General features: G+C 42.7%; 1 protein-coding gene across 11 annotated transcripts in view; it reads left to right on the top strand.

Annotated features, from left to right (window-relative positions):
* The window catches only part of LOC126335033 (NAD kinase-like), a 904,299-nt gene that overhangs the window by 543,460 nt on the left and 345,418 nt on the right, over positions 1-15,421 (top strand). The window lies entirely within an intron of this gene.

Genomic DNA, 15,421 nt, shown 5'->3' with positions numbered 1-15,421 from the left:
GCTCGCCTCACACCGTGTCCCGGTCTCCTAACCCCTCCTGCCCCGTTATCTGTGAGGAGCGCTGCCGCAGTCAGCTGACGGCTCTTATCTGCCCGCCAACCTTGCAGCGCGGCGCCAAGGAGACGCCGGCCGTGGTATTCTACTTGCAAGAAGTCCGCCCACTGGCACACTTTCCAGTTCTCCATTATTCTCTTACCAATTCTTGGAGAGCTCTGCGACCCTGTTGAATTATGGGCAACATCGCTGCACCTAGTAACCCCACTAAGTAATCATTTATATAGTGATATGTATTTTTCACACCTTTCAGACACTTCCTTAAATGTTCGTTTCCAGATTACAGGTTTTTTCTTATGTAGACCAAATGTCTGTCCTTTAAGTTTAGCTTTTGTTGAAACATATTGACATGATCACTCAGTTTGTCTCGTAAGTTAAAGATGCCAACTAAAAACATATTACACAGTTTTCTGACTCCATCTGTGATATTTGAGAGCTAGTAGTTTTTGATATGTTATATGACAGAGTGACACACATTGTAAATTGCGATGTTTAGTACTGTGGCGTTTGCTGTGTTATTCAGTGGTTTGGTATTTAACTAATTCGTAAAAGGAAATGATAATCTTATTTTATTACATTGAGTAATTACTAAAAAAATTTTCTCCTGGCTAAAGATTTGATCAAGTTGCTAAAGAACTCCCTAGTTAACGTCGTGTTAAAGTGTTGTCTGTAAGTTGTGTAAGTGTCATTAAATCACAGTTCATACAACAGATTCCTTACAACTATTGATTGAGATGGAAGCAGTTATCTTCAGCAAAATGATCATTAAAACCACCGAATATCAACCGCGCACAACACTGACGTATGTTACCTGAAACAATATTCTTCGCAACTCGTACGTAATTAATTTCGGCTCCATACATCAGCTAGAAAAGTTTCTTATAAGGATCGTGCTGTGAGCACTGTTTTTAAAGAACCAGTCTGATTCGAATTATTTTCATTAAAATGAGTTCGGGACCACCGGTGCACATTTATTTTCAAACATTTGTATTACCTTCGTCATTTATTCTGCAGAGTTGCGTAATTTAAATTTGAATTTGCCACTGAGATAATTGTTAGGATGGCGGCAGACAATTTATAGAGACTTTCTATTGTTAGAGCCAATAAGCAAATATTTAAAATGCTTATTAAACTCTACGAAATCTACTGTCGTATTGTGCATTATTCAGACTACATCAAGTAAACATTTGATTTGTTTCTAAGGAAAATACAGACAAAAACGCGATACAAATCGCTATCATCAATGGCTGCGCTGCTTGCAGCGGAAAGAAATAATTAACACAGATAATGCTTACTGAGAGAGGAATTAAAGTTACAAATAATTATTCACTCATATTTATAATAATAATGAACTCTATTTTCAAGTAATAATTAACAAATAATTACAGTTTCTTAACAGACCTCAGTTCGATATGAGTCCACAACCTACAAAAGCCAACCAACAAAAAGGTAAAAACAAAGGAAGACAAACGTAGATCATAAAAGGAATTTGCAATATTCATTGTCTTTGTATGATACACATCGATATGTCCAATTATATCATAGGGTATTATATAAATAATTAATATTGCTCATCGTTTTCACTGCTATTTTGTTTCCATACGTCGAACAGATAATGTTTATAACTGTTAGAGGCATAATTTCCTCTCGTCGCACTGTAGCCAAAAATTTATCACGTGGATGTTACAGCAACCAAATTAAAACATAGATGATGACGAAGTCCCATACTCCTTGACAGAGCGTAGGGGACAATGCGGGAGACACGCGCCGATGTACTAGTCAAGGTCGTAGCGGAGGTGGTTTGCATTGCCTTCCTCCGACCGTCATGGGGATGAATGATGATGATGAAGACAACACAACAACACCCAGTCATCTCGAGGCAGGTGAAAATCCCTGACCCTGCCGGGAATCGAACCCGGCACCCCGTGCTCGGGAAGCGAGAACTCTTAACCGAGACCACTAGCTGCGGACAAATTAAAACATTAGAGTGATGTAATTCATTCTCCTACCTGTAGAGAAACAGCGTACAGGCAATTTTAGGGTTGTTATTTTTTACAAAAAGTGAAAATTTCTTATCTTTGTGTTGACTTCCTGATAAACAAGTCCACGGGTAACACAAAAAATGTAATTTTTTCGCTTATTTTCTGTTTCATTTAACTGAGCTTTTACACCCGATATAATAACCAGCAGTACTTTACCTCGTCTCATTAAAGTCAACTATATAACCACGGCTTTTTAAATACGCTTGGAGAAAAGCGCTATATACAGTGTGCTGTCTTACAATTAATTTATCCACAAACCGTTTCGATCATAGACTATCTTCACAGTGATTCAACAGCATGTAAGTCATATGAAGTTGTTACAATAGATATTTTTTCCACTGTAAAGATGGCCCATGATCGAAACTGGTTGTGAATATACTGTAAGACAGTACAGTGTGTATCTTGCATTTAAGCATAGAGAAGCTGTCGACAGTTTTTTTTAAATACTGATTCGTCTGTTTAAGAACACGCGTCTTCTGAAAGGTGATTTAAGTTATACCCTTGTTTTGTCATACTGAATGGAGATAGACAAACCGTGACATTACAGCCTACACAATGTGTGTCACTCTGTCATATAACAAACCAAACACTACCAGCTTTAGGTCGTCGTCGTCATCATCATCATGAATTCGACATCCACGACTGCTTAAAGCCTTTATCCACACTTCTCCATTACGATCTTCAGGTATACTGATCCACTTTGCTCCTGCTTGTAGTTTAGTATCATCTAACCACTTTCCAGTTCCATTTAATTCATAGTCATAACTGCATCTTCTTCTCCAGTCTCTTCCCCAAGGCATTTGCTTCTCTCCTGTCTCTCTGTAAATTCAGTTTATGCATCTCACTTTTGCTGTGGAATCTACAATTTTTGAATGGGATTCGCACCAAAAGTCCTTAAGGAATATAAGTAATCACCGAAACCAGTCACGACGTTTAAATATAATTAAGATTGTGGCAATGCAGGAAATTAGCGATAATTCAAGTTCACGCTACCATTACTATTAAGGCCTTGTATCCCTTCACGTCTGATGATGAACAGTGGTTACCAGAAACTCGTTCGTAACATACTAATGTCATGGGCTTAATAATCCTTAAACGCTGTGTATGATGGCTGTAAATACATATGAGTTTTATTGTAACTCAGGTATGGAAAACTAATCTGACATTATGTTTACTGTTTGTTAAAAGTCCATGTCCGTCAGCAATAAGCCCAAACTAGTGAAACACACCAATTGTAAACATTTCGTTTCAGATATATCTTAACGTAGTTTAGTTTTCAAACCTGTTTAGTATCTTTTCCTGTCCCTCCAGCCTTTGTCTTCCGTTGGCCTACATACAAAAGCTTATCTCTGGTTTTATGACGTCAGTGCTATCAGCAAACCTAAATTGGTTCAGATGTGTCCCATAAACACCTGGCCCTTCTTCGTTTTCGTAGTTGGTTCTGATGACTTTCTCTGGGCCTGTTACCAATAGTTCGGCAGACATGGTGGAACCTCGCTGTCTGCATGCACTTTCAGTTTTGAATTTCCCACTTCCCGGATGAAGCTTAATCGAACACGTAACGCTGATGTACATACAAACTTTTCAGCAAGAATAGTAAATAATTTAAGAGATAGTAGTATAGACTAATTCAAATTAAACATTCCATATAACATTTGCCCGATTTTTATTCGTTGCGCAGATAAGTTTTCAATTTCCTTCTTGGTACTCAAACTGCTACGGGTTTATTTATCGATTGTTATTTTTGTTTTGAAGTCGTACTTGGGTACTGTCATTGTGATCTGTTGGCTAGTTCTCCTGCATCGTTTCAGAATGCCGCACTTGTTACAAGTCCCTGAGGTACAGTTGAGACTAAATCGAAGAAAGACGAAGATAATGAGGAGTCGTAGAAACGGGAACAGCGAAAAACTTACCAGGATTGATGGTTACGAAGTAGATGAAGTTAAGGAATTCTGCTACCTAGGCAGTAAAATAACCATTGACGGACGGAGCAAGCAGGACATCAAAAGCAGACTAGCAATAGAAAAAAGGCCGTTCCTGGCCAAGAGAAGTCTGCTAATATCAAATGTCGACCTTAATTTGAGGAAGAAATTTATGAGAAGGTACATCTGGAGTACAGCACTAAAGGGTTGTGAAACATGGACTGTGGGAAAACAGGAACAGAAGAGAGTCGAAGCATTTGAGATGTGTGTCTACGCCGGCCGGAGTGGCCGAGCGGTTCTAGGCGCTTCCGTCCAGAATCGCGCGACCACTACGGTCGCAGGTTCGAATCCTGCCTCGGGCATGGATGTGTGTGATATCCTTAGTTTAGTTAGATTTAAGTAGTTCTGAGTTCTAGGGGACTGATGACCTCAGATGTTAAGTCCCATAGTGCTCAGAGCCATTTGACCCAATTTTTTGTGTGTTTACAGACCAATGTTGAAAATTAGATAAGGTAAAGAATGAGGTGCTTCTTCACAGAATCGGAGAGGAAAGGAATATGTGGAAAGCACTAATAAGGAGAAAGGTCAGGATGACAGGACATCTGTTAAGACATGAGGGAATGACTTCCATGGAACAAGAGGGAACTGTAGAGGGCAAAACTGTAGAGGAAGACAGAGATTGGAATACATCCAGTGAATAATTGAGGACATAGGTTGCAAGTGCTACTCTGAGACGATGAGGTTAGCACAGGAGAGAAATTCGTGGCGGGCTGCATCAAACTTTGCGGAAAACTGATAACAAAGAGGTATTTGTGTGCAGGTTATTTAATGGAAGCATTCCTGCTGCTTGTGGAGAATACAACAGACGACTTCCTAACCTCAAAGTACCAGATTCAGGAGCATTTAGTCGCGTTTTCACTTAACTCGTGAGACTGGTGTAAATGAACGGAGGTTGGATGAAGTGGTAGAACATGGTCCTTCAAGAAGCACACGCTGAATGTCTACATGTACCTGTGTTCCAATTTTACAGTTGGTTAATTGAAAATCGCCGAGTAATCCCGTTAATAATGTTAAATCGTAAAGCCACTTTCACTCGTGGCGGTATCAGTAGAAGTCATAATTCACTCTGGTGCTTCGATGAAAATCTACATGCCTTTTTCTAGACATGTGTGGTATGGTACGATAGCCAATAAGCTGTTTGATTCTATTGTATTACAGCATCGCCTTGCAAGGCCCCGTTATCTAGACTTACGTGAAAACAGACTTCCAGCATTATTGGAATAGATTCATTTGCTAAAAGCATGGGTATGTCCTTCCAGCGTGACGGGACTCCTGCACATTCTACTCGTCAGTTGACACATTATCTAAATCTCACATTCCCCGGAAGATGGACTGGCAGAAATGATCCCGTTTCTTGGCCGTCTAGGTCCTCGGACGTTAACCCTTGACATATTTACCTGTAAGGATGACTGGAAGGCGAAGTCTAAAAAGAAAAAGTAAACACACGATCGTTGGGAATATGAACAGTGCTGCCCTCATAAAAGGACTCCCAGAGGACTTTACAAGAGCTACAAGTAATGTTGTCAAGGGAGTCCAAAAGTGCACTGAAGTTGGACCTGGAAATCATGAAAATCTACTGTGAACTTTATCGTTTTCCTTTGCTTTGTTCGGGTTGCATTCTAACAGATTTATCTCTGGCACATATCGTATTGAATATTTTATTCGAATTAGTCTATACTTCCAACCTCTAAACTATTTACTATTCTTTACTAAACATATTGTGTTTTATGGTTGACTGGCATCAGTTAAGGGCTTTTACCTGTAGAGCTACCGATACAGATTTTGATGTACTGAGTAAAAAACTTTCTTAACAGACATTAATCGCAGACAAAGTGGTAATTCACACTCATTGTTCCGTTTTGGAAATTGTACACTGTGATGTGCCTATGGCTAATACTAGCATGTTCCATTGCCTAACTAAAATCAGATTTTTCCTCTGTGTTCGCTGGTAATTTTATGTAATGTGTTGCACGTTACGGGAGCAAATTGGCAGGTCTATAGTTGATTAACGTTTTGCCTTCTGTTACTTTGCGAAGTACAACAGTTTCAGCACTGTTCTAATTATGGGGAATTTTCTTGCTTCGCAAACATTCTGTAAATAATTCTGCACGTTGCTTTTGTAGTTTTGTGTGGTCGCGAAAGACACCATATATAGGTATAGCTTAATGTTATGGTGTGGTGCAGGTTAAATTGTTACAATGTGCATAGCGAGGTATATTCTAATGTCTGACACCGAGCGAGGTGGCGCAGTGGCTAGCACACTGGACTCGCATTCGGGAGGACGATGGTTCAATCCCACGTCCGGCCATCCTGATTTAGGTTTTCCGTGATTTCCCTAAATCGCTCCAGGCAAATGCCGGGATGGTTCCTTTGAAAGGGCACGGCCGATTTCCTTCCCCATCCTTCCCTAATCCGAGCTTGTGCTTCGTCTCTAATGACCTCGTTGTCGACGGGACGTTAAACACTTATCTCCTCCTCCTCCTCTAATGTCTGACGATGACACGAAACAAAAGTTGACATACGAAGTTTGATAATACTGCCGTTTCTTCTGCATGAAATAAATAAAACTGTTTGAGATACTGATGCACGATGGTCGAGCATAAACCCGATTCTGTAAATCCAGAGAATCAAACTTTCACCATTATCCATTTTTTTGGGTTCTGTTTAAGATGCGCTTCTCCTTCACGAAAAATGTATATTTGTATAAAAAAGTAAAGTCGTCAAAATCAGCGGATGGACTTGACCCAAGCCTGCAAATTCAGAGTATGACACGTTTACCACTATACCTCTCTGCTGGCTTGCCAAGTAGTTATAGTCATCATGACTGCTAATTGGCAGCATACAAAAATTATGCTTCCGTTTCTTCAACAACTACATAGAGACGAGCGAAATTTCCTGGAAGTCCGTCTGCCACAGCTGGCGACCGTCTCTTTTAAGACGGTGTCCAGTAAAGTGTCCCACGGGCTTCACTGTAAGCTGTGTTTAAGATGGCCTGTAGTTGTAAAGAGACGGACACGCACGGACGACACGAAGAGTAATGTGTCTATCAGCTGGAAGTTAGGTATGAACGCCACGTAGCCTCCCGTCGGCTTGATCCTACTGGATAAGATATGCTTTCTTGTCCTTGATTTCAGAACAAGCTCATGCAAACGGTGGTACAGGATTTACACAGAAACCTGCCTTCAGAGGCCTGCTGTACCAGTTTGGCGCTGGGCCCACTGCGTTGCCGGCACCCAGGCAGACACATAAATACCACATGTAGAAATATGAAACCGGAATTTGGTTGCAATAATTAACATCTGTTGTTTGAAACTGATAATATTTTATTCAAAATAGTCTCCATTGCTATTTATACATTTCTCCCAGCTCTCCAGCAGGCTATGAACGCCACGCCAAAAAGAACAGTTCTTCTGAAACGAACCAGTCAGCGAGCCATTTTCGTACATGTTCATACAAACTGAAGCGTTGTTTAGTGAGAGCGTGTCCCATTGTTGCAAACAGACGGTAATCGGAAGGAGCCAAGTCTGGAGAATAAGCACCATGCTCTAGTACTTCCTAACTGAACTTCTCGGTCGTTTCCCTGACCCGTTTTGCTGTGTGTGATGGGGCGTTATCATGGATCAACATGACTTTCTGTTGCCTTTTTCCATATTCCGATCGTTTTTCACGTAATGCTCGATTTAAATCGATCTTTGCTGTCGCCAATGATGTGTTATCGGTTTCACCAGATTTTAGCAGCTCGTAAGAGATGACACCCCCGATCCCACCAAACACAGAACATTGTCTTCTTTCCAAAGCGATTTGGCCTTGCGGTGGATGTCCACGGATTTCCTAGATTCACCCCTGATTTACGACGCTTAGGATTCTCACAATATGTCTATTTTTCATCACCTGTCACTATTCGATGGGGAAACGACTTTCTTTTGTATGTGGCGAGCACCATTTCACAAGTGGTCTTTAGAGTTCCCTTGCTGTCTTTCATTCAGGTCATGTGGGACCCATTTTCCAACTTTCTACTTCTTTGCCATAGTTTTCAACCGGAGAGAGACGGCTTTTTCCGTGACATTCAATTGTTCCGCGAGTTCCTTTTGAGTTTGAGTATCATCTTCATTCAATGTCCGCCCCCGGTAGCTGAGTGGTCAGCGCGACAGACTGTCAATCCAAAGGGCCCGGGTTCGATTCCCGGCTGGGTCGGAGATTTTCTCCGCTGAGAGACTGGGTGTTGTGTTGTCCTAATCATCATCATTTTATCCCCATCGACGCGCAAGTCGTCAAAGTAGCGTCAAATCGAAAGACTTGCACCAGGCGAACGGTCTACCCGACGGGAGGCCCTCGTCACACGACACGACATCTTCATTCAATAAGCCCTGCAAGTCGTTGTCTTGGGAACTTTTTCTGTGGTTTCCCGTGCTCGTCGTTTCTCATGTCAAAATCAACACAACTGGATTTTTTTAACCACACGAAACACTGTGTTCCCACAAGAGCATGTTCACCGAAAGCTTCTACAAGCATTCGATGCGATTCTGCAGCAGTTTTCTTCAGATGACAACAGAAAACCCACGCTGCCCGCAAATCGTAGTTTATTGACACAAAACTCGACATGTTTACACATTTGAAACAGATATCAGTGTATGGAACTTGGGTTACTGCGTATTGATATTCGTCGTCAGCCGTTACGGGAAGCAGATGGCGCTGCAGACGCGGTCTCACACGCGCTACACTGAGGGAATCTATAGGGAAATTCCGGTTTCATACTTCTACGCCTGGTATGTACTTGTCCTGCTCTGAGTCGGTCTCTCTATCTGGTTCACATTCTCCAGTAGACGCCAACTTCGCTTCAGGAACGCACACACAGCAGTTCATCGGAGTTTTGTTCTGGTCGATGGCTACTGTTTCAGTGTATAGTTTCCTGCCAGAGACCAGAAAGGTCAATCTCCAGGTTGCTTGCCGTTCCTCTAGCGACTTGTGAAATGGAGGTCAGGTCACATAGCCTATACTCCGTTCCATCTCATCATGTTTTAACCCATTTCGTATTGTCTGTGTGACGCTGTTTTGGGAAACCAGCCTACCAATCGCTGCAGAGATTGTGCGAGACCGTCTAGAAACTATGATATTCTCAAGGCGTTCGTCAATCGCCATGCAGCTACTCTTCATGGCACGCGAGGAAACGTGCCGCGCATCACGCTGCCCAGGTAGACGTTTCGTCTCGGGGATTTTCACCTATGCACCAATACGTACTGGGTTCTATGGCGTGTCTATAAATGCAGAGAGACAAATGTAGGTGTGCGAAAGGCAGCTGCTAATAAATTTTGGAAAATGTACAAAATGGTATGAAGAGGAGAGATGAAATAGATTAAAATGAGAGACTGGATGTGATACAGGGAGAAAAATTTGGCAGAGCACTGAAAGACCCGAGTCAAAACGAAACCCCTGCAGTTCACGACACTCCCTCAGAATTTTTGAGATCCTCGGGGAAGCCAGTCATGACAAAACTATTCCATATGGTGTGAAAGATATGAGACAGGCGAAACACCTTCAGACTTTAAGAGGAACGTAATACTCCTAACACTAAAGAAGGTTAATAAACGTAAACGTGGTCCGTAAGAGGCTTTAATGCGATGTTATTTAATCGTGCGATTAGCTAATTTCGACTAAGCGTCATTGCCAAACACATTTGTAATGACAGAATCCCATGCCGTACTAGGCAAAGTCCTCAAAATTTTGTATTTGCGGGGAGCCTCAACACGCTTAATAAACGTAAAAATGGTACGTAGTAGGCTGTAATGTGATTCTGTAATTACAAATGTGCTCGACAATTATACTTAATCTCAATTAACTAATCGCACGATTAAATAAACATCGAATTACAACCTACTACGGACCATGTTTACGTTTATTAAGCATCTGGAGGCTATGGATCCCCACAAATACAAAACAAAAGAAGGTACTGACAAGTGTGAATATTACAGAACCATCAGTTTAAAAGCGGGGCCGGGTTCGATTCCCGACTGGATTGGAGATTTTCTCCGCTCGGGGACTGTGTGTTGTGTTGTCCTCATCATTTTATCACCTTTCAGGAACGTGCCGAGATTGGACAGTGAACAAGATTGGGATTTTTTTCAGGCGCTGATAACCGCGCTGTTGAGCGCCCCACACACCAAGAATCATCATCATTATCTGAATTGAAACCGCCGTAGAACCGAAATGGTACGTTTCCGGACATAGGGTCCTATTGAAAATATTATGTACTCACTCCCCTCTACATGTCCTAGAGGTATGTAACTCGAATTTTCGAACACTTGTATAAAAACTTTCAGGTGTACCGACGACGTTGTACTTCCGTGATGGGTGGCTAAGGACTGGAAGATCAGTTGAACGGAATGGGTAGTGTCTTGAAAGGAGATTATGAGATGAATATCAACGAAAGTAAAACGGAGGTAATGGAATTAAATGAGGCGATGTTGAGGAATTAAATTAGGAAATCAGAGACTGAAATCTGTGCATGAGTTTTGTTATTTGAGCACCAAAGCAATTGCAAATGGCCGAAGTAGAGAGGCAATAGCAACAAAAAGGTTTCTGACAAACAGGGAATTGTTAACGTCGAACATAAATTTAAGTGTTAGAAAGTCTTTTTGAGTGGTTTTGTCAGGAGCGTAGCATTGAACGGTACTGAAACATGGACAGTAAGCACTTCAGACAAGAAGAAAACAGACAATTTTGGATTGCGATGCTACAGAATGATTCTCAAGATTATGATGGGTATGGGTACTAAATCAAATTGGGGAGAAAATAAGTTAATGGCAGAATTTAACTAAAAGAACGTATCGATTGATAGGACACATCCTGAGACATCAGGGAAACGACAGTTTGGTGTGAAAGGAAGTGTGGGGACTAACAAACATAGAAACCAGAGTAATGTTTGACTAGAGTGAACAGATTCAAATGGATGCATGTTGCAGTTGTTACGAGGAGAAGAGGCATGCACAGGATAGACTAGTGTTGAGAGCTGCATCAAACCAGTCTTCAGAGTGGAGAGTACGACAATAACAGCAAGAACAACAACAACAATAATAGAAGAAATACGTGAAGTGATCGACGAAGGAAGGATGCGCACAAATACATTATGCAAAAGAAGAGGATACAGCAGTAGAAATCAGTTAAAAATAAAATCAATGTGGAGTGCAAGGGGTCAACACGAAAAGCCTGCAGGAACCTGAAATGGTCATTTGAAGATGACATTTTTCATACAGGAAAATAAAAATTACAAAGGCGTGTGCCTTAAGATTGCAAAAACAATTAATTCCATTGTCTGCGCAGAGAGCGGATAGGTGGAATGTGTAGTTTGAAGGACTGTACGAAGGGAGGAATTGTTCAAAAAAAATGGTTCAAATGGCTCTGAGCATTATGGGACTTAATATCTGAGAACTTAGAACTACTAAAACCTAACTAATATAAGCACATCACACACATCCATGCCCGAGGCAGGATTCGAACCTGCGACAGTAGCAATTGCGCGGTTCGAGACTGAAGCGCCTAGAACCACTCGGTCACAACGACCGGGGAGGAATTGTTGGACACCATCGCAGAAGTATAGAGAGGTTTGGAAGATGTCGGATCAAACAAAGTAGAAGGCATGGAAAACATTGCTTCAGAATTTCTATCATCTATGGGAATAGTGGGTACCAAAGGAATGTTTAGTTTAGCGTACGAAATAAGAGAATGGAGACATATTATTAGACTTTCGGAAAAGAATATCAGTCAAAAAATCTTTAAGGTAGAAACTACTGATGAAAGGGAGAAGTACCGTAAAATTGATTCGACACACCATGCGACCTTGTTGCTCACAACCGTAATATACAGAAGAATGGGAATGAGAATTCATGATGTGTTAAGAATTCATGATGTGTTAAGACACGTTTGGTTGGTTGATTCGGGGGATGGCACCGAACGGCGAGGTAATCGATCCCATTGGATTAGAGAAAGAAGGGGAAGGAAGTCGGCTGTGCCCTTTCAAAGAAAGGCGTCCCGACATTTGCCCGAAGCGATTTAGGGAAATCGCCGAAAACCTAAATCAGGATGGAGATTTGAATTGTCGTCCTCCCGAATGCGAATCCAGTGTGCTAGCCACTGCGTCACCCCGCACGGTTCTCAATTTGGCTTTAGGAAGGGTAATTGTCTCTGATGTTTGAAGCACGGGGTTCATTGGAAGTGAGTCATCGACTATAGGAAAACCGGAAAAGAACAGGAAAAAAAAGTTTAAATGTGTGTGAAATCTTACGGGCCTTAACTGCTATGGTCACCAGTCCCTCAGCTTACACACTACTTAACCTAAATTATCCTAAGGACAAACACACACACCCATGCCCGAGGGAGGACTCGAACCTCGCAAGATCAGTCGCACAGTCGATAACTTCATCGCCTTAGACCGCTCGGCTAATCCGGAAAGAGGAGAAAAGAAGCGTTTGATACAGTAAGGGTTCTCAAAATTAAGCAGACTGAGAAGGTAAGAAATGAGGAAATTCTCTGCAGAATCGAGAAGGATAACAATATTAGTAACTAGAAAAAGGGGTAGGGTGGTGAGACATGAGGTAACAACTTACATCGTACTGGAGATGACCGTCGCGGGCAGAAACTGTAGTGGAAGACAGCGATTTTAACGTATACAACAAATTAATCGCAAAGGATGGGTGTAAGCGCTACTCTGAAGTGAAGAGGTTGACCCAGGAGAAGGATACGTCGGCTGAGCTACCTGGAAAGCGGCGCTGCTGGCAGATACGCCGGTGGACGCATTGCGATGCTGGATCGGCGCTCTCCTTGCCGCCCGACCTTGGCGCCACGTGTTTGTTTGCGGCGCTGCGAGCAAACAGTGCCCTGCACTGTCACTGTTCTCGCGTTTCCTCGTTTATGGCCGACATTATCATACCGAAACGCGAAACTCGTGAGCGACTTCAGGTTTAGGAAAAACGGGGAAGTATTCCACAGTGCTGGAAAATGGGGATATCAGATGTTACATATTTTATTGTGGAGAACAAAGGCTGTTATTTTACTGTTTTTACCCTCACTCGTCCGTACCCCTCGTGGTCTCGCGGTAGCGTCCTCGCTTCCCGAGCACGGGGCCCCGGGTTCGATCCTCGGCGGGATCAGGGATTTTCACCTGCCTCGGGATGACTGGGTGTTGTTCTGTCATCATCCCCATTACGGTCGGAGGAAGACAATGGCAAACCACCTCCGCTTGGACCTTGCCTAGTACAGCGGTGCGGGTCTCCCGCATCGTCACCTACGCTCTGTCAAGGAGTGTGGGTCTCCATCACCATTATCCTATTTCAACTGTGTTTACTTTTATTTATTTGTTACCAGCTTCGGAGTAACTACAGCTTCACTTACAGGCACTTTCACCACTATTGTAAACCACCGTTAGATATACATTGAGGTGATGTAAGTCATGGGATAACGATATGCACAAATACAGATGGCGGTAGTACCACGTACACAAATTGTGAGAGGGGAGTGCATTGGCGGAGCTGTCATTATGAAATGTTTTCCGATGTTATACTGGACGCACGACGGGAATTATACATTCCGACATCCCCAGCGCCAAGATTGTGCCGCGAGTACTAAATTTCAGGCATTACATCTAACCACGGACAACGCAGTGGCTTAAGGCCTTCACTTAACGACTGATAGCAGCGGCGCCTGTGTAGAGTTGCCAGTGCTAACGGACAAGCAACCCTGCGTGAAATAACCGCAGAAATCAGTAAGAGACGTACGACGAACGTATTCGTTATGGGAGTGAACCGAAATGGGGCTTTAATGGGATGACCGATGTGAGTGCCTATGCTAAGATCACGACATCGCCTTTAGCGCCTCTCCTGGGCTCGTGACCATGTAAGTTGGGCCCTGGACGACTGGAAAGCCGTAGCCTGATCAGATGAGTCCCGATTTCAGTTGGTAAGAGCTGATGGTAGGGTTCAAGTCTGACACAGACCCAACGAAGCCATGGATCCAAGTTGTCAACAAGGCACTGTGCAAGTTGGTGGTGACTCCGTAATGGTGTACCTGTGCTGATATGGAATGGACTGGATCCTCTGATCCGAGTGAATCGATCAATGACTGTAAATGGTTATTGAAAGACATCATGTTTATGCCAGTGACTGTTAAACTTTTTATTTCCACTGTTGCAATTTCGGCCTTAGGCCATTATCAAGTGCAGATGTTGTGGCTTTAAGCCATGACTATACAAGCTGACACATTTATATGCCGTTATCATTTGCTGTTAAGTACATTCGTAACGGTGCTAAGCAGTGCGAGCACACATGTCCACCTAAAGTAAAACAGCTCGATCTGTACATACATATGTTCGTTCCACCATCACTAGTAACTTTTGCACTAAACTACAGCAGCGAACTATTGTTTACAGATATTTAACGGTTGTTACTATTTTGATAAGACCGTTGAATAAACGAAGGAAAATTTCTCCCAAATGTTCAAATATGTGTGAATTCCTAAGGGACCAAACTGCTGAAGTCATCGGTCCCTAGACTTACACACTACTTAAACTAACTTATGCTAAGAACAACACAGACACCCATGCCCGAGGGAAGACTCGAACTTCCGGTGGGAAGAGCCGCGCAATCCGCGACATGGCGCCTCAAACCGCGTGGCCAATCCGTGCGGCTGTCTCTCCCACCCCAAAATGAGTGGAGCATTACGTTTGGTTTTGTAGAGTGTCAATTTTCAGTACCTGTATCGAGTTTGAAACCTCTGAACCTCTTTCTTTTTCTTGCCTTCGGACATCCTTACACAGCGTCATCTGTGAACAGTAGCCCCGAGGCTATTTTCACATATGACGATTTCTCTCCAGTGAGTTATGTCTGCGAGAAAGTCTTCAGACCAGATCCTGATCTCATCCTAAATACAGTAAGTTCGTATTTTGTTTGCTATTTGGAACGCCCTCTAAGAGTCAAGCAACACAACACCAACCTGGGCGTCGGTATCTATTGCTACAGATTTGTATGAATGGGTCAAATCCAGTTTCGAATGCGTTTTGTTACTTGAAGCTAGAACTCTGCCAGTTGAGCGGTGTTGGTGCACGCCCAACCTTATGTCGTTGCCCTCCAAATTCCCGATGGCTCTCTTGTTTAGGAATCATAGAAATATTATGGTGGCAGTGTCTCCTAATTGAAAGTAGAACCATTAGGCGCCAGCAGGTCGAGGTCTTAACTAATACGCAATGCATGCCGGAGCTCTAATCATGGGTGCCAGGATTCGTGTCAGATTTCGACTCACACTGGGGTAATAAGTTGTCTGCTGTTTCAGTAACAGTGTCCTTAGTGAAATAGACAG

The sequence above is a fragment of the Schistocerca gregaria genome, chromosome 2 (genome assembly GCF_023897955.1).
Source record: "Schistocerca gregaria isolate iqSchGreg1 chromosome 2, iqSchGreg1.2, whole genome shotgun sequence".
NCBI classification, from domain to species: domain Eukaryota; kingdom Metazoa; phylum Arthropoda; class Insecta; order Orthoptera; family Acrididae; genus Schistocerca; species Schistocerca gregaria.
Note: the sequence above shows the minus strand (reverse complement) of the source record. Positions and strands in the feature narration are given on the sequence as shown.